This window comes from Halichoerus grypus, chromosome 2 (assembly GCF_964656455.1).
Source record: "Halichoerus grypus chromosome 2, mHalGry1.hap1.1, whole genome shotgun sequence".
In the NCBI taxonomy this organism is placed as follows: domain Eukaryota; kingdom Metazoa; phylum Chordata; class Mammalia; order Carnivora; family Phocidae; genus Halichoerus; species Halichoerus grypus.
The window spans coordinates 117,659,424-117,679,910 of NC_135713.1; positions in this window are offsets into that span (position 1 = coordinate 117,659,424).

The window sequence follows — 20,487 nt, forward strand, 5'->3', positions numbered from 1 at the left end:
CACCATAACCTAATATTAGGACTTTTCTATGACTTCGGTACATCTCTTATGCCCATTAACAGTTAATCCTCATTCCTACCCTTAGCCTCAGGCAACCACTAATCTACTTTCTGTGTCCATAGATTTGCCATTCTGGATATTTCACATAAATGGAATCATGCAACATATGGCTGTTTGTGTCTGGCTTCTCTCATTTCGCATGTATCAGGACTCCCTTCCTTTTTATTGCCAAATAATATTTCACTGTATGCAATATGTGTGTATTTATCCATTCATCAATTGATAGACATCTGAATTAATAGTTTGGGGCTAGTATACACAGTGCTGCTATGAACATCTGTGTCTAAGTTTTTGTGTGGACACGTTTTCAATTCTCTTGGGTATGTACCTTGGGTTGAAACTGCTAGGTGGTATGGTAAATTGATGTCTCACTCTTTAAGAAACTACCAGGCTAGGAGCCTGGGTGGCTCAGTCAGTTAAGCATCTGCCTTCGGCTCAGGTCCTTATCTTAGGGTCCTGGGATCGAGGAGCCCACATCGGGCTCCCTGCTCAGTGGAGAGTTTGCTTGTCCCTCTCCCTCTAATCCTCCTCCCCGCTTGTGCTGTCTCTGTCTCAAATAAATAAATAAATGAAATGAAGAAGAAGAAAGAAGAAGAAGGAAGAAGAAGAAAGAAGAAGAAAGAAGAAAGAAGAGGGGGGATGATTCTAGCTGAGTGCATCAGGCATGATACTCTCCGCACTTCAAGGTGAAGTATCCAAAATACCTCACCTTGGACTGAATCCTGGGGCCCTTTATTTTCTTCTGGCACAGAGGAAGAATGATGGGGGACACTCTCTGCCTATTTTCTCTGTTCCCTGCAAAGCCAGGAGAATGACTTCCAAGGGCATCCAAACTGACAGTTCTGTCCAGTACCAAATCCCTCCCCACTACCCTCTGCCCACCAAGACTAGGAACAGGCACCGGGATGCCCTCCATGGGGCTGGGCGACAGGCCTTAGAACTCACTGCTTCCCTCCTTAATAACGCTTCAGCTCCTTCCCACCCACCCTCCATGCCCCAGGCCCTAGCCTCTGTACCTCTGTCTTGTGTTGAGCTCCCTCACAGCCCTTCTGTCCCCAGGATTCCCATTCTATGCCGGCCTGTGTGCACGACAGAAAGCCCGGGGGGGGGGGGGGGGCAGGTGGTGATGGTGTGGTGGCAGGCAGCCAGGTGAATCAGGTTCACTGCGGGGCATACTCTCTGCTGGCCTTGCCCTTGCTCTCCTCCTGTGCCACTCACAAGAGCAGAGGTAGAGCAGAAAACCAAAGAGCAGAAGCCTGAGCCCACCAATACGGGAAGGCCCCCAGCCTGATTTACAGGGGGCCTCGGTCCCAATGCACCCAAGTCGCTCTCCACCAGGCGGCGGCACCAAGAGCATTCCAGCCACCAGCAGTCATACCTGCACCTCGATCTCTCACATCTGCTGCAAGCTCACTCCCCATCAGTCCCAGCAGTGGGAAACCTGCTCTGGCTGGGGGGTGAGGGGTGGGGTGGAGGACACACTTCCTATCCCAGAGAGCAATTTCAAAATCAACACATGGCCAACCCAACAGCAAGCCAAAGGCATGTTTAAGGAAATCAGTGGAATGTATGCAATTAATTAAAGGGCAAGTCTCAAAGCAGACTAAATACTGGAAGTCAGGAACCAGAGTCCAAGTCCCTTCATGATCGGAAAGGGGAACTTCCCGATTTGATTGCAGAAAGCAATTTACTTCAATTAGCAGTGACATAAACAGGGTGATTGCTTAATAGGAGTACTGAATCTCTAAAATATAAACAGCCTGAATTGCATCCCTTACCATTATATTAGCAGAATGGGATTGCTTTTCCCAAGACAGGTTTGATTAACCCTTTAGGAGCCACCCCCTCCCAAGGAGAGAACTTCATATCTCTTCTAAGGTCTTTACACAGTGGTCCTAACATTTGTGGCACATTTGATTCATATGATTCAATTTGCTTGTTGCTTTCATGATATTTCATGTCAGGGGATATGCTTTATTATGTCCATTGTAAAATATGGGGAAAACGAAGCTCAGAAATTTCAAGGGTGTGATCTTTTCTTTTTTTTTTTTTAAGATTTTATTTATTTGACAGAAAGAGAGACAGCGAGAGAGGGAACACAAGCAGGGGGAGTGGGAGAGGGAGAAGCAGGCTCCCCGCTGAGCAGGGAGCCCGATACGGGGCTTGATCCCAGGACCCTGGGATCATGACCCAAGCCGAAGGCAGACGTTTAACCGAGTGAGCCACCCAGGCGCCACTCAAGGGGGTGATCTTTTCAAATACAAATCCAATCGGGTCATTCCCCTGCTTAACTTAAAACCCTCCAAAGGCTTTCAAACTCTATTATGACCTCAAAGGCCATTCAAGATCTGCCTCCTAACTACTCCCCCTACCTCAATTCAAACCACTCTCCCACTGGCTCACCACATTTTACATTCTGTGGCCGTGGCCATGGCCTGTTCCTCAAGCACGGCAAGACTTTCCCACCTCAAGGCCTTTGCACTTGGCTGTTCTCTCTGCCAGGAATGTTCTTCCTTCATTTCTGTGTAGATAGGACGTCTTGCCTCCAGGTCTCAGATCAGACATCACCTCCTTGGAGAGGCCTGCTCCGTCTGCCCATCTTTCCCACTCCCTTTGGCTTTGGACCAGACACTTAGCCAAAGTTATTCTGTTGACTGATGATGTATCTCTTGCCCGTCCACCCCCACCCCAAGCTCCATGAGAGCAGAGATCTTGTCTCCTATCTTGTTCACTGCACATGGTCAAGCACACAGTAGGTAGACCGAAAATATCTGCTTAATAAAGGAAGCATAATCCCTTTTCTATAGATGAGAAAATTGAGGTTCAAAAAGTTAAGCCCCTTCATAAGGTCAAATAGGTGGCAAATTGCAGAGCTGGGGTTCAGACAGCTTCTTCCCACACAGCTCTACTACACAGCCCTTTTGACTTATTGAGAAGCCTCCATTCCCCTCATCTACACTCCCCCCCAACATTCTCACCATAACCACCTCAACCCCAAGAAGCAGGCACCCATGCAACCAGCTGAGAGAGCACCATAACCACAGCCCCAGAGCCAAATCTCTTCTTCCTACTGAAATTCCCTCCATCATTGGTATGTCAGTATTGTTGCTCCTCAGCTGGGCAATGTCTTCATTCCAAGAATGTAAATTCTGCAAGTTAAAGACCTCAAGACCTTCTTCCTTTGGCTCCCCACCTGCAAGGACTGAGGTTATGAACCGGGCTCCTCTTCAGAAATGCACTCCAGCCCAAGGAATGTGGAGACCATGGAAAAACTGTTTGGAGGAGCTTAAGCTTCCCGGTGACTCCCACCCACCTACAGTCAAATCCCACCCTTGGCCCAGGCTCACACACAACCATTGAGTGGGGGCCATCTGGGCCTCATCCTAGGCTGGCTGTAAACTGGAAAGGGAAGACTGTGGAAGCGGAGAAGTGGTCAGGAGGAGACCTGAGATTGGGTGAAGGTTGTGAAAAAAATGAGGACAAGAACCCCAGCTTTGGGCTGGGGGGAGTGGGACTATGAGCATTTCCCTGTGGCCAGGCAGCTGGGGTGGGGGCTGCCTGGAAAGCAGGGATCTTCCCCCTACCACTGCCCCCTTGATGTCAGCCGACTTTGGGTCTCAGGGTCTTCATCTAGTCCCTCTGCCCTGTCACTCGCGGGAGGTCAAGTACAGCTGTCATCAACCGTCCCATTCTCCCTGCTCATTCCCTGTGTGACCTTGAGGGGCTTTAGCCCTTCTGAGGCCACTTTCTGCTTGATAAGGAGATTACAATATTCACCCTGCCTAGTGGCAGTGTTTCAACAGCTTTAAATAAGGTAATGAATGGGAAAATGGCCTGGAAAGTGTAAAATATAAAAGTCCACTAAGGGGATATACTGTAGTTGAAGCCTAAGAAAGGGATTTGAACATTTACTGACGGTCTCCTGCCCAAGTTGTGGTTCCCTATGCCCCGTATTTAGAGGAAACTGGGGCTCTTGAGGCTGACAGAGCCCCTTGCCTCCCACTACTAAGCACTGGAGCCTAGATGTTAACCATTGTCTCTGCCGTGTGTAGGCACTGCGCTCAGACCTGATCCAGCATCCTGGGGAGAGGGTAGTCTAGCTCAGGCCCTGAATGTGGGGTGAGGCACAGGGTACAAGATGAAGATGAAGATGGAGAAGAGGCAGGGTCACAGGGCCTCCCAGGCCCAGGAAAGTTTTTTGTGTTTTTGTTTTTGTTTTTGTTTTTTAGATCTATTTATTTATGGGGGGGAGGGGAGGAGGGAGAGAGAGAGGGAGAGAAGCAGACTCCCCGCTGAGCACGGAGCCTGACTCAGGGCTTAATCCCACAACCCCAAGATCATGACCTGAGCCAAAATTAACAGTTAGACCCTTAACCGACTAAGCCATCCAGGCGCCCCAGGAAAAGGGTTTTTATTATTTGGTTCCAAATTACAATAAGCACTGAAAGGTCAACATCTCTAAAAGCACCCCTGGAAGCGAGAGGAGGTGGCCCAGTGGGCAGGAGGGGCCGGGATGGGGTTGGAAGAGCATAGAGCCAGAGGGAAGAGGATAGATTTGAATTCAAAACAAACTTTAAAGTTGGAACCCACAGGACCTGCTAGGTGTGGGCCATGACGACCAAGAGAGAGCACTACTGGTTGAAAATGCTTTGCAAAAAAGTAAAACAAAATTTCACAGCCTCCTGCTTTGCTGCAGACACTTAGAAGATTCAAGGAGATTCCCAAACCTAGTGGATAAACATGGAAAAACTCTTGCAAACAAGTTTCATGCATGCGCTCAGGGAACAGGAATGTATGGCGCCCCTAACCTGACTGGCTAGAGCCATCTGCTTCTTTCTGTAATTAAGCTCCTCTCTGTGCCCCTTCCCTGTTAATTATTCCCAGCCTCCTGGGTGGGACAGAATGTTTACTGGAGATTCCGGTCAGGCTTCGTCTTCAGAAATGCCTCTGTGTGGCTTTCCTCAGGCTCTGGCGCCAGCTTTGGGCCTCAGAGCCTCAAACTCCCCCTTGACCATCAGGAGGGATGACTGAGTCCAATGTGAGGTGATACAATGTTTCCGAAGGAGTGCAAATACCACCTCCTCCATGACGCCTGCCGTGACTACTCTAAAATAAGAATTCCACCTCCTCATTATTCATCTCTTTACCCAGAGCACTCATAGCAATTATCAAAATTTATAATTAACAATGACTCATTTGATTTACTCCGCCATCCTTAGCCCACCAGGTTGGGCTTTCCTGAGGATAGGGAACATATCTACCTACTCAGGCTGCATCTGCAGTCCCCCAGCACATTGCTATCACCCAGCAAGTGGTTTCTCAGTATTTTCCCACTAAATTCAAGACACATGACCGGGGCTTTGAAAGCCCCCAACAAGCCTTCGCTCTTGTGGTCTCTCTCAAACCCCAGAGGTCTGACTGCCAGGGACAGCACCTGTCCCCGCCACACAGATTCCTCTCTTCTCTTCAGGCGCCCCAGGGTTTTGTTCTCAGGGGGACTTAGGCCAGCGGCAGCCACATGTACCATGTCACTGAGGTCAGAGAAGTTACTGAACAGGCAGAAGCCAGGCTTTGCTTGTTAAAACGATGGCACGCAAAGCATCATTGCAGGTTAAGTTGATCAGTCCAGGATTCTGTGTGCTGGCCGTATGCCAGGCACAGTGCTCCACACTGGAACACAGTGGACAAGACCAACATGGTCCTTCGACCCCACCTCCCCCAACTCCAGGCCCAGGAAACCCCAGGAACGAAAGGTTTGTACCCTAGCCTTGTGGCTCATTAACTACATGACCTGGAGCATAGGACCTGTCTAAGCCTCATTTCTTCCCCCACAGAACAAGATTGTGTCCTCACCCCACAGGGTTGTTATGAGGATTAAATTAGATGATGAGGAGGATAACGGCTAACATTTTTTGAGCTCTTTCCTAGTGCCAAGCCCTGTGCTAAGAACTTGTCGGCATGATCACATTTAATCTTCCTCACAACCTCATCAGGAGGGCTGTTACCACCCCCATTTTCAGAGACAAGGGCAGGCAGGTTACCGCACTGCCCAATGTCACCCAGCCACTAAGTGGTAGAGCTGGGACAAGACCCAGCCCTTCCCACTACAGTATACGCTCCAACCTACCGCCTTACCCACCCCCATGTGCTTAACTTGGTGTCTGGTAGGCAGTAAGTGCTCTGATTTAGCAGCTGGAGGCCCCCCATACAAGGCTGCCCCAGCTTCTTCAGCACTGGCCTGGGATTTCCCAGCAGTCAGACCCTCCCAATCCCACTCCTGTCCCAAGTTCCCAGTCGGCCTCCTTATAAAAGCTCAGATTGGAACAACGCTGGCTGGAAGGCTGGCCTTCCCTGTCATCTCCCCAGCCGCCCGATCGCTGTGGGCCACCCACATGTGAGCCTCCTGGAAGCAGCTAAGTGGCCAAGTTGCCTCAAGAAACTAATCTGTGCTCTCCCTCTCCCCTTTACCCTCCCCGCAGGACAAGCCTGAAGCAAAACAGCAGGGGCCTAGGAGGCAGCTCCAGGTATCCCTGCAACAAGCACAACTCGCTTCCAAAGAAAATGATAGTATGAGATCATTCATGATAATATTTAGCTCCCAGAAAAAACCGCTGCAAGTCCCATCCAAACCACAGACAGATTTGGCAGCCCCAGTATCCTCTTACAGTTACATAAGCTTTGCAGAGAAATAAATACCAACTCATCTCGAAGGAATTTTAAGGGCTAATAAACCTTAACCAGTCTGTGCAGAAAGGGCTCCTTCCGAGGGAGGGGAATGTGGTTTTAGAGAGGAAGGACTGAGAGGGCTCTGGGGCAGGACAGAGAGGCCTCATAAGCCTGGCTGCAGGGACGTTCCTCAGAGAGGCTCAACCCCACAGCCTCACTTGTGGGGTACACACCTCCAAGGCCAATCATGCCCCTGGCCACCCCCTCCCTGTACACCATCTGAACCCAGTTAACTCTTACAGGTAGTGAGTTTCCTGTCACTGGAGGTGTTCAAACATAAACTGCATGGCTCTAAGAGACCTAGTTCTAGGACTTTATTGCTCTATCACAGTTGTCAGCTGTAGGAACGCACTCGTGGCAGCAACAAAAGGCAGGATATAATATAGGAGAAAGAATCTATAGCCAGAGACTGAAGACCTGTAATCTGGTGTTAGCTGGGTGACCTTGGACAAGTTGCTTCACCTTTTTGAGCCCTGTAAGACAGAGATAACAATTTTTCTCTCCTGCCTGCCCCACCTGATGGCTAGAAGAGGCAGATAATTTGCAGGTGTATGAAAATGCCTTTGCAAATCCCAGAATGCTTCGCAGACAGTGAGCTGCTACAGACTCCCGAGACACGGAGCAGAGACGGTGGCCGCCCGCCTGGGGTGATAGGAAAAGCACCAACAACCCAGACTGACCATCATTCCTTGCATGTCTGAGGCAGGTTCGTCCAGTATCCTGTGTTTTCTGGGGGAAGCAGATCAAGTATGTCAGGTTAGTAAGACCATAACTGGGAGCCAGATTCCCTGGGTCTGAATCCTGGATTTGCCATTCACTAGCTGTGTATCCTCAGGCAACTCACTTGACCTCTCTGTGCCTCACGTTCCTTACTTCAAATGGGCATAATAATAGTACCTATCTTAGAGAGGTATAAGAATTAAGTGAAGTACCAAGAGCTTAGACGGTGTCTGACCAAAATTTGCTGTTGTTATTGATCGTATCTTAGCTAGCTAATTAATTCACTACCTGTCACTGAGCAGGAAGACCAATCCTAAGGGAGAGAATACAAGATGAGTACATTTGGAAGGAATGACGAAGATGACGACTACCATTTAGTGAGCATTAATGAGTATGTACCAGGCACTGTGCTAGGCATGTTATATACATTGCCCTATCTAATCTCTAAAATTGTCCTTTGGGGGTAGTGTTATTGTTCCGCTTACACAGAAAAGACTAAACCTCAACAAGGTCATGTGACTTGTCCAAGGTCACAAAGCAGGTAAGTAATGGCTTCAGGGTTAGAACCAAGGCTGTCTGGTGCTAAGACCAATTCTTTCTCTCTCTCTCTCTTTTTTTTTTTTTGAGAGAGAGAGAGCCCACATGAGCAGTGGTGGGGAGGGGGGGCACAGGGAGAGGTAGAGAGAGAATCTTAAGCAGGCTTGACACCTAGCACAGAGTCCAACAAAGGGCTCGATCTCATGACCCTGAGATCATGACCTGAGCCGAAATCAAGAGTCGGACGCTTAACTGATTGAGGCAACCATGCACACCTAAGGCCAATTCTCTTGAGCTTATTTAAGTCTTGGGGCATTACCTAGGCCTTTGGGAGGTGCATCAGTACAGGACCCTCGTGACCAGAGTCCCCGCAGTGAAGGGGCTATAAGGAAATGGGCAGATGATGTATCATGAACACAGTGGGTAACCTGTAGGCCACACCCCAGTCCTTGGCAATTCTCAGGATCCTAGTGTGTCTGGTTTCCAAGGGAGAGAAGGGCCTGCCTTCAGGGCTAGACAAGACAGGAAGGTATTAGGGAACAAATGTCAGGTCTGAGGGAAGTGTCAAGTGCAAGAAGAGACTGACCCCCACCCCAGGCTGTGCTCAGGAGTTGGGGGACACACCCCCAGGGAGAAGTCTGGGTGGCAAATTGCCAGGAGACAAGGCTGCCCACTCATGTCAGACCAAGTCCAGGGTGAGGTAATGAGTAACTGGGCTCACTGAGATTCAGCCTGTGTAACCAAGGCAATCATGGGGTTAAATCATCCAGACACCAGAGAGCTGTAATGGGACCCCCCAGTGTGAGAGCTGGTGGGCCACATTCCCAGAGTGCCAGGATCAAGACATTTGGACTCCACTGCTTTCTCCCCACCAGCAATGGGAGGCCCCACCAGGTCCTCCAACAAAGATATGACTGCCCTCTAATATTAAAAAGCAACAATTTTTGTCTCTGCTTAAAGTTCTTACTGGCTAGGAGCACTTGGTCTGTTAAGTGTCCAACTCTTGATCTCAGCTCAGGTCTTGATCTTGGGGTTGTTGGGCTCTGCACTGAACACGGAGCCGACTTAAAAAAAAAAAATTCTTACTGGTGGACAACACCCATAATAGAAAAAAAACCTGCTCGATGCTTACTCCCCAGACTACTGCACCCTCCAAAAGACACATAGGCTGAGAACACCCTGGAAAAGTAGAAGGTCTGCCCCTCTATGCCAGGCATGTGCTAAGTGCCACCAGGCTTCTGGACATCTGGGTGCTGAAGGCAGAGCCTAGAGAGGGTGGAGGCCTTGGAAGCCTGTTGAGAACCCTGAATAGATGAGGTTGTGAAATCCTGCCTGTCTCCTCCTCATTTTCCAGCAGGAGTAGTTTGTAGTTTGGTGGTTTGGGTTTCCCTCCCTGGCTTGGGGAAGTGCCCCAGGTAGCCAACTAGGAGGCTCACAGACTGGCTGTGTTGGGCCCTGTCAGCCCACCCAGCTCCCAGCAAGGCACCTGTCCCATAGAACCTTGCCCACATGGCAGGCAGGCAGCGGGCGGCTTGTCTGATGAACATCCAAAATCCAAGGGGAACCACAAAACCATGCTGGGCTGCAGACAACCCATCATGTAGGAGGCTGACGCTGGGGATGCCCCTGCATCCTCCTCCTAGGCTGGGCTCTTTTTCTTTTTTTTCTTTTTTTGGTTGGCAGCAAAGCAAGGTTTATTGAGCAATAGTAAAGTTTATCGAATGATAGAGTACAAAGCTCCCAAAGAGGGAAGGGACCTGAGAAGGTTGTCCTGGGCTCATTTTTAATTTTAGAATATAAAATGATAAATATTTTCAAGTGCCTTTTTCTGCTATGAGATTTGGATGGTGTAGAGATGGGCAGATGGCTGAAACAACAGAGTTAGGGCTTCTCCCCAACCCTCTTGCTTCATCACGTTCACAGTATCATAGATCATAAGGTCTTAGCTTAGATGTAACTGTCTTCTGAGTGCACCTCTCTAACCATGTTGGCAGCTTTCTTTCCTCATTGTTCCTTATCTCTGTAAGGTTTTCTTTTCCTTCAGAGCACTTCATCACAATGTTAACTAGGTATTTTTTGATTGTTTATTGTCTGTCTCTTCCACTAGGTTATGAGCTCTATGACAACAGATGTATTCTAATCACCTAGCCTAATTTCCAGCACATACTGTATATTCAATTAATATTTGTGGGGCACCTGGGTGGCTCAGTAGGTTAAGTGTCTGATTCTTGGTTTCAGCTCAGGTCATGATCTCAGGGTGGTGAGATTGAGCTCTGTGTCGGGCTCCACGCTTAGCGGGAAATCTGCTTGAGATTCTCTCTCCCCCTCTCCCTCTACCCCTGCCCCTCTCAAATAAATAAATAAATAAATAAATAGATAGATAAATAAATAAAATCTTAAAAAAAATTAATATCTGTTGAGTGAATGAAATACTAAGTTCACAGAAAGATGCCAAGAGGCAAAGATGTGGTCCCTATTTTTGGTCTTACTATTTAGGTGGTAAAAAGATGATTATGTGGAAAAAAATAATCAGTAAATTAGAGTATTCAACAAATGGTCTTAGAAAGACTGCTTAAAGCATTCATAAGCAAAAAGAACAAAACTCAAGCTAAATCTCGCACATTATAAAAACATTCAAAACGAATCAGAGATCTAAATATAAAATATAGAGATGCCTGGGTGGCTCAGTCAGTTAAGCATCTGCCTTCGGCTCATGTCATGATCCCAGGGTCCTGGGATCGAGTTCCGCATCAGGCTCCCTGCTCAGCAGGGAGTCTGCTTCTCCCTCTGCCTGCCACTCCCCCTGCTTGTGTGCGCTCTCTCTCTCTCTCTCTCTGGCAAATAAATAAATGAAATATTTAAAGAAAATAAAAATAAAATATAAAACTTTTAGAAGGAAACATGGGAGAAAATCTTCATCAACTAGAGTCAGGTGAAGAGTTTTTAGATCTGACACCAAAATCACAATCCATAAAAGAAGACTAATCAGTAGACTTCATCAAAACTTAAAATTTTTCTCTGTGAAAGACTCCCTTACGAGGATGAAAGACAAGCCACAGAATGTGAGAAAATGTTTACAAATCACATTTCTTTTTTTTTTTTTCCTAAGATTTTATTTATTCATTTGAGAGAGAATGAGATAGAGAGAGAGCATGAGAGGGGGGAGGGTCAGAGGGAGAAGCAGACTCCCTGCTGAGCAGGGACCCCGATGCGGGACTCAATCCCGGGACTCCAGGATCATGACCTGAGCCGAAGGCAGTCGCTTAGCCAACTGAGCCACCCAGGCGCCCCTACAAATCACATTTCTGACAAAGGACTTGTATCCAGAATAAAAAATAACTTTAAAAAAAAAACTCTTTAAACTGAGATGTTAGAAGATGAAGGATCCAATTAGAAAATGGGCAAAAGACTTCAACAGATACTTCACCAAAGAGAACATGTAGTTGGAAAATAAGCACATGAAAAGTTGTTCAATGTCATTAACAAATTGGGAAATGCACATTAAAACTACAGTGTTGGGGTGCCTGGGTGGCTCAGTCAGTTTAGCTTTTGACTCTTGGTTTTGGCTCAGGTTGGCTCTGTTCTGGGCATGGAGCCTGCTTAAGATTCTCTTTCTCCCTCTCCCTCTGCCCCTCTCCCCACCCCACTCCCACCCCCCACTCATACTCTCTCTCAAAAAATGAAAAAATTAAAAAAAAAAACCCACAGTGACATTCCTATTAGACATTCCTCCACACCTATCAGAACAGCTAAATACAGACTGGACCAAGTGCTATGAGGATGAGGAGCTCTCAGACACTAGTAGTAAAAATGGTAATGGTCTAACCACTCTGGAAAACAGTTTAGCAGTTTCAGATAAAATTAGACACACTAACCACATGACCCAGCAATCAAACTCCTGAGCATTTACTAAAGAAATGAAAACTTATGTTCACATGACAAGATTACAGAGATGCAGAACACATCAGTGGTCACCAGGGACCAGGGATGAGGACTGGATATGACCATGAAGGAGTAGCTGAGGGAGCTCCTTGGGGGTGATAGTAGAGTTTGTATCCTGATTGTGGTGGTAGTCACACATATCTCTACAGGTGATAAAAATTTAATACAACTACACACACGTACAAAAGAGCATGTAAAAACTGGTAAAATCCAAATAAGTTCTGGAGTCTAATAAAAAGTATTGTAGCAATGTCTATTTACTGGTCTGTTAATATACTTTAATTATGTAAGATGCTACCATTGGGGAAGTTGGATGAAGGGTACAAAGAATCGGCAGGACCACTGTGTACTATTTTTGCAACTTCTTTTAAGTCTACAATTCCAGAATCAAAAGTTTAAAAAATAGTAAGGGTAATATAGGTTAAAACTCCAGAAGTGCAGAATAAATGTTAGAAGCTCTGAGCATCCAGAAGAGATATGATGATTCCCATCCAGTTTTCTTGAGTGGTCAAGAAAAACTTCAATTCAATGGGTAATTATTAAATACCTATCCCATGATGAATGCCAGGCATCATGCCAGGAAGTAATGGGGAATTCAAAGACACTGGTCCTATTCTCAAGAAACTATGAATCAAGAGGGTAGGGAAGTGGGATGGGGGAAATGCCCATTGGTAGCGGTGGCACCCAGGTAGACTTACTGTAAGCTGCATCTTGGTCAGGATTCCATTTATTATGTGGCCCTCTGTGGGACAGTTCCTTTCCTCCCCTATAAGGCCTATCACATTGTCAGTTGGGTTATGCTGTGACTTAACCTTAATTTCAAGCCACGTAAGGGAAGGTAAAGGCTGATTCTAGAGGTGCCTGTTGCCTTGGGAGAGATGCCCTTGCACTGTTATCTAGCACAGGGAGAATGCTAGTTCTTACTAGCAGGGCTGGGCCATTTCCATGTGCTCTGAAGGTTCAGTGGAGTCCGAATTTACAATATGCTGGGGTGGCCACATAAGTGTCTCCATCCCACATGTCAGGGTCCTGGGTTTTTCCCACCAGGGTCTTGACCCTGACATAACAAAACTGCTTAGTTTGGGGTCTGCCCTCAGCTGAAAGAGAGTGGTGCTTCTTTCTGTGTAATGAAGAAGCCTGCTGGCTTTCACACCAGCCTTTCAGTCACCTGTTACTGATGCATGGCGGTTGATACCTTTCTGGAGACCATCAGAAGGGTTTAGTAAAACTATCCCATATATTTATCCACGCAGTTCTATCAACTCCATTCCTCTCAAACATCTCCCGTGTCTACCAGTGCATCCCCCCACTTCACCAACAGATGAATTAACAGTTGGGCCACCACCTCACCCCAGGGGATGTCCGTGCTCCACCCCCACCGATGGTCAGTCTTGGGATAAGTGATCCAGCTCCAAACCCTACTTTAATGCCTGCTTTCATGGCCATTCCCTGTACCAACTCTCACAGGTTGGGTTCTCCAGAAGCACATGCTGATAACAAGTTCGGGGTACAAGTGTTTATGAGAGCCCAATGCCTGTGAAAGGAAGAAGGCGTTAGCAGAACTGGGCAGAGGGAAAACTCAAGCTGCATGCAGGCCCTTCAAATGCCTGGCCAACCCAGCAGGGAGCTCTGGAGCAAGCAGATGTTGTACCAGAGTTGTCCTCATCATGCGGCAATGGCTGCGCCTTTACACCCTCGCCTCACCGGGCCACCAGATGTGGATGCCCTGACAAGGGCACAACCTTGGGTGGGACAGGTCTTTGAGGGAGTCGACAGCTGGACACTGCCTGCTGACAGCCCCACAGCTGGCATCAAGTGCTGCCCTGAAGGGAGATGAAGGTGATGAAGGAGAAATCAAACCCATTCTGGCTGATGACAAACTTCCCCCCCAAAGAGCTGAAGCATGGCTGGGATTTCAACTGAAAAAAGAGAAGGGAGATACTTTCTCTGGGAGAAAACACTTGAAGGCTTTCCGAAAGACAGGAGATGGGGGTAGCCCCACGAGAGAAGCTGTGCTCCAAGCCTGGGGCATGGTCTGGAGGTCCCCTGCTCAGAGTCACCTTCAGAGGACTAGATACTCTTGACACTCACCATCTATTTGTTTCTCTCGTTTGCAAAGTAGTTCAGACTACTGTTCTTGAGTAAATCCTACAGAGCTCTGTGGGCACAGTCTACAAAAAGAAGACTCCCGGAAGTTCCCCAGGTAGAACCTGCAACACTACCAAAGTTCTTGGGAGAATTCTCTTTCAAACACTGTGCTGGCTTTGCTATTTCACATCACTACTGAAAAAACAGAGGGAGATGCCCCTCGACTCCCTGCAGAAAGTCCCGGCACTCAGATTGCACGTCACCGCTCCTGACGGGCTGCAGGCCTGAGCTCTGGGGGTCTCCCCACCGCTCTGAAGCAAGCCGGGGTGGCAAAGCCTCACTGTGCTGTTAACACAGAGAGAATAAAGGGATACCAGAATAACCCTTTGACCATCTACATATCCCTTGGAATGTCCTGAAAGATCTACTTCATTGCCTGTTCTGAAAGTACTAAAAATTAGGTCCCTCCTAAAGAAGTCCTCCTTCCCCTGATTTGAGAAAAGACTAATAGAGAAGGGGATTTTCTTTTTCTTTTTGTTTGCTTCCAATTACACTTGAATCCAGATACACTCAGTCCTTGTGACACCACCTTCCCTAGTTCCAATCTCCTTCCAGAGGTGACCACGGTCAGTGTTTATCCTCAAATCTGTCTCTGTGCATGCACATACCTCGATGTGCACAGATGGAAATAATTTTTGTGGAAGTATTTTTTAAAAACATATGTCCGTAATACCCCGAAACTTGCATTTTTCACACATCGATAGGTCTTGGAAATCTTCCCCTCACAGCAGTGTGGTGGCTTTGTAATGCAGCGATTTGGCAAGGCTCAAGGAGTCTCCGGATTTCCCTTCCCTGTATGTTTCCAGTTAGAATGGGCTAGGAGGCATTTCTGCTGAGATGTGGAGGGCAGATGTGATGCAGCGACCATGTTCCTTTTAACTCTCGGAAGGTGAGAGCAGGGTCACTGGTTGCTTTTGCAGGGCACGCACGTTACCTTTATCGGCCCTTATCAGCCGCTCCACCTTCCTCCGTGTCCTCTGCCAGATCCGCCATCTCCTGGGCCTGGAGAACGTCTCCTGAAGGTTCACAGGTGGAGACAATGAGGCTGATGTGGAGTTTGGTGGGTTCCAGCTGGTCCTTGCTCCCCCCACTTCATTTACATTGCTCTTTTCTACCTGCCTGACCTGTGGACCTCAAGCTCCAGCTTCAGATGAGAAAAAACAGCCTTACAAAGACTGTTCAAGCAGCTCTTCCAATTGTGTAGACTCAAATACCCATCACACACACACACACACACACGTGCGTGCGCACACGCACATACATTGTACCTCTTAGTGGTTCCTCTTCTCTAACTGAACTGTTAAGAATGCATAACTCTACTTCATTCTTCATTCTTTTTAACTACGATGGAAATACCATTTTACTTAACTCTCCTCTTGAAGGACCTTTGGGAAGATCCACTTTGTCCCTCTTATAAACTATGCTATATGAAGAAACCTTCTTCAAATCTTTCTTTCTTTTTTTTTTTCTTTTTTAAGCCACATCTGTGATTATTTCTCCAGGACAGAGAAATGAAACTGAGGACTCCAAAAGTTGACACATTTTACATTTTAGCAGGGAAGCTACCTGTGCCTGGAACCAACATAGGTAGAGAATAGTGACATGGTAGTTTTGGTCTCCTCCCCAACATAGAGACATACCTGGCAGCAATTAATCAGTCCTGATAAGGACCTTCCTGGAGTTCAGTGGCGTGGTTGGCACTAACACATACTCGACATGGGAATTCCCAGACCGCAGAGTGTGCCACGACAAGGTTAAGGCACACAGTAAGTGTAGTAAGTTGGATTATTAGTCTCAATTCTTTACCCGCCTACATTAGCAGTAGCATGCATCCATACTTCCACCATGTTTTCATGGAAGGCAGAACGTGCCTCCCACCCTTGACTTTGGGCTCAGTATTGTGACTTGCATTAGCCAATTAGACATTTCATATGTGAAGTGAGCAAAATTTCAAATATGATGGTATAGTTGAGCTTGACTTGCTTTCTGTCCATGAAAAGAATGCGCCTCCTGATTCCAGGAGTAAGAGAGACATGTGGTACAGACCTGGACTCAACCCACAGCCTGGAGCCGAGACCAGCAGGGCCTAGCTTAGAGCAGCCAAACCCTGGTGGCCCACAGACAGTTCAGAATCACACACGGTGTCACGCCTTTATAGTCTCCTCAATTTGGAACAGGTCCTCAGCCTTCACGACCTCAACGCTTTTGAAGATTACAGGTCAGTTATTTTGTAGAATGTTAACTTGGTCCTTATGATTACATTCTGATTATGCATTTTGGCAAGAATATCAGAGAAGTGAGGCTGCGTTCTTATTGCATTCTATCAGTGGAGTGTGATTTCGGTTTGTCCCATTGCAGATGATGTTCACTTTGATCATTTGATTAATATAATGTCTACCTGACTGCACTGTAAAGTTACCCTTTTCCTCCTTTGAATTTATTTATTTATTTATTTTTTCCAGTTGTTCTGTGTCTTTATTTTATTTTGTCACTCTTTTTTTTTTTTAATTTTTTTATTGTTATGTTAATCCCCATACATTACATCATTAGTTTTAGATATAGTGTTCCATGATTCATTGTTTGTGCATAACACCCAGTGCTCCATGCAGAACGTGCCCTCCTCAATACCCATCACCAGGCTAACCCATCCTCCCAACCCCCTCCCCTCTAGAACCCTCAGTTTGTTTTTCAGAGTCCATTGTCTCTCATGGTTCTTCTCCCCCTCCGATTTCCCCCCCTTCATTCTTCCCCTCCTGCTACATTCTTCTTCTTCTTTTTTTCTTTCTTAACATATATTGCATTATTTGTTTCAGATCCTCCTTTGAATTTAAAAATATCTTATGGAGAGAATGTTTGAAACTATGTAAATATTCATTTATGAAATTATATTAGTATGGAGTCATAGTTTCCTAATTCAGTCAATGGGTTATAATCCCTCACTGTCATGATTTATTCTGATGTTCATATTGTCCCAGACTTGGTCCATAGGAGCCCTTTTGGGCTGGCTTCTGTGTCCACTTGACATTTCCCCATTATATTTTGGACACAGCCTTGCTTTCTGTCACATGATGTTCCAGGCTCTTCTTGTACTTTCCATGCCCTAACGCAGGAATCACCATTTCTCTAAGGAGTCCTAGTTCCTGCTAGTGGAAAATGGTATTTAGAAGCCAAGATCTGGGTGCTAAGTGTATTCATTGCTACTGAGGTGTCCTTATTCCTGAGTACTCTGTGGATATTTATATCTAACTATCTAACATCTACCTATCTATGTACTGAAAGCCATGAGTTCTGATAGATAACTCCAATTCCAATCCAACACTACAGGGTTTGAATTTTCTCCCTCTCCATAATCCTAACTCTCTTCTCTCACAGTGAGAAAGCTGGCTCTCATTAGTCCTAATGTATCTACTTATTTAATCACTCTCCCCAGCATTATCAATCTGTCATCACCATCCTTTCCCCTGGATACCCTTCTCTCCCTCTGACTCCCATGCTGGACAGCCCCCACCCACATGAGCATGTTCCTCACTCTGCTGGGACCCTGACCTCTCCTCCCAGGCCCTGCATATATACCTTACTCACTCTATAAGCATACCTTGGAGATATTGAGGGTTTGGAGGCAGACCACTTCAATAAAGTAAATATCACAATAAAGTAAGTCAAATCAATGCTTTGGTTTCCTAATACATACAAGTTATGTTTATACTTTACAGTAGTCTATTAAGTATGAAACAGCATTATGTCTAAAAAAGCAATGTATATAACTTAATTGAAAATAATTATTGCTAAAAAATGTTAACCATCATCTGAGCTATCAGCAACTTAAAATCTTTTTGCTGGTGGAGGGTCTTGCCTGGATGTTGATGGCTGCTGACTGATCAGGGTGGTGGCTGCTGAAGGTTGGGGTGGCTGTGGCCATTTCTTCAAATAGGACAGTAATGAAGTTTGCTTCATCAATGGACTCCTCTTTGCACAAAGGATTCCTCTGTAGCATGCACTGCTGTTTGACAGCATTTTACTTGCTGTAGAATTTCTTTCAAAATTGGCATCAGTCGTCCCAAACCTTGCTGCTGCTTTACCAACTAAGCTTATGTAATATTCTAAATATTTGGGGGGTGCAGAAGGAGAGAGAGAGAGAATCTTAGGCAGTCTCCACACCTAGCACGGAGCCCAAAGCGGGGCTCGATCACACAACCCTGAGATCATAACCTGAGGAGAAATTAGGAGTCAGGTGCTTAACTGACTGAGCCACCCAGTTGCCCCTAAATCTTTTGTTGTTATCTCAACAATCTCCACAGCATCTTCACCAGTAGATTCCATCTCAAGAAACCACTTTCTCTGCTCATCCATAAGAAGCAGCTCCTCGGGGCACCTGGGTGGCTCAGTCCGTTAAGCGTCTGCCATGGGCTCAGGTCATAATCCCAGGGTCCTGGGACTGAGCGCCCTGTCGGGCTCCCTGCTCAGCAGGGAGCCTCTTCTCCCTCTCCCTCTGCCTCTTCCCTCTGCTCATGCTCTCTCTCTCTCTCTCAAATAAATAAATAAATCTTAAAAAAAAAAACAGAAAAGCAATGATGAGGACTTAGCATTTGTAGAATGGCTTTCTCATATATTAAAACAAAAAAGAAACAGCTCCTCATTTATTAAAGTTTTATCATGAGATTACACCAATTCAGTCACATCTGCAGGCTCTACTTCTAATTCTAGTTCTCTTGCTATTTATTTCTACCACATCTGTAGTTATTTCCTCCACTGCAGTCAGGAACCCCTCACAGTCGTCCATGATGATTGGAATCAACCTCTTCCAAACTCCTGTGAATATTTTTACCTCTCCCCATGAATCACAAATGTTCTAAATGGCATCTAGAACAGTGAATCCTTTCTAGCAGGTTTTCCATTTGCTTTGCTCAGACCCACCAGAGGAATCTACCTAGGACAGCTATAACCTTATGAAATCTATTTCTTAACGAATAAGACTTGAAAGTCAAAATGACTCCTTGATCCATGGGTTGCAGAATGGATGCTGTGTTAGCAGGCATGAAACACAACGTTAATCTCCTTGTACATCCTCATCAGAGCTCTTGGGTGACCAGGTGCACTGTCAATGAGCAGTCGTACTTTGAAAGGAGTCTTTTTTTTCCGAGTAGTAGGTCTCAACAGTGGGCTTAAAATATTCAGCAAGCCATGTGGTAAACAGATGTGCTGTTATCCAGGCTTTGTTGTTCAATTTATACAGCACAGGCAGAATAGATTTAGCATCATTCTTAAATGCCCTAGAATTTTTGAAACAGTCAATGAGCACTGGCTTCACCTTAAAGTCACCAAATGCATTAGCAATTAGGAGTCAGTCTGGGCTTTGAAGTCACGCATTGACTTCTCTCCTCTCTAGCTGTCAAAGTCCTAGATGGCATCTTCTTTCAAGAGAGGGCTGTTTGGTCTACACTAAGAACCTGTTGTTTGGTACACGCACCTTCACGGTCTCAGCTAGATCTTCTGATAAGTGGCCACGGCTTCTCCAACAGCACTGGCTCCCTCACTTGTACTTTCATGTTATGGAGACAACTTCCTTCCTTAAACCTCGGGACCAGCCTCCGCTAGCTTCAAACTTTTCTCCTGCAGCTTCTGCACCTCTTTCAGCCTCCATAGAATTGAACAGAGTTAGGGCCTGGCCCTGGGTTAGGCTTTGGTTTAACGGCATGTTGTGGCTGGTTTGATCTTTTCTCCAGACCACTAAAACTTCCTCTGTATCAGCAATAAAATTGTTCCGCTTTCTTATCATGTTAATGTTCATGGGAGTAGCACTTTTAATTTCCTTTAACAACTCTTCCTTTGCATTCACAACTTGCCTGCTTGGTGTAAGAGCCTAGCTTTTGACTTATCTTGGCTTTGGTCATGCCTTCCTCATGAAGCTTAATCTTTTCCTGCTTTTGATTTAAAGTGAGAGACATGCTATTCTTCTCTTCACTTGAATATTTAGAGGCCATCGCAGGGTTATTAACTGGCCTAATTTCAGTATTGTTATGTATCGGGGAAAAGGGAGGCCTGAGGAGAGGGAAAGAGATGGGTAAATGGCTGGTCGGTGGAGCAGTCAAAACACACACAGTTATCCATTAAGTTCAAGGCCTTATATGGTTGTGGTTCCGGGAACCCCAAGACAATTACAATAGTAACATCAAAGACCACTGATCATGGATCGCCATAACAAATATAATAATAATGAAAAAGTTTGAAATATTTTGAGAATCACCAAAATGTGACACAAAGACACAAAGTGAGCAAATGCTATTGGAAAAATGGTGCCAACAGACTTGTTCAACAGTGGCAGGGCTGCCACAAACCTTCAATTTGTGGGGTAAA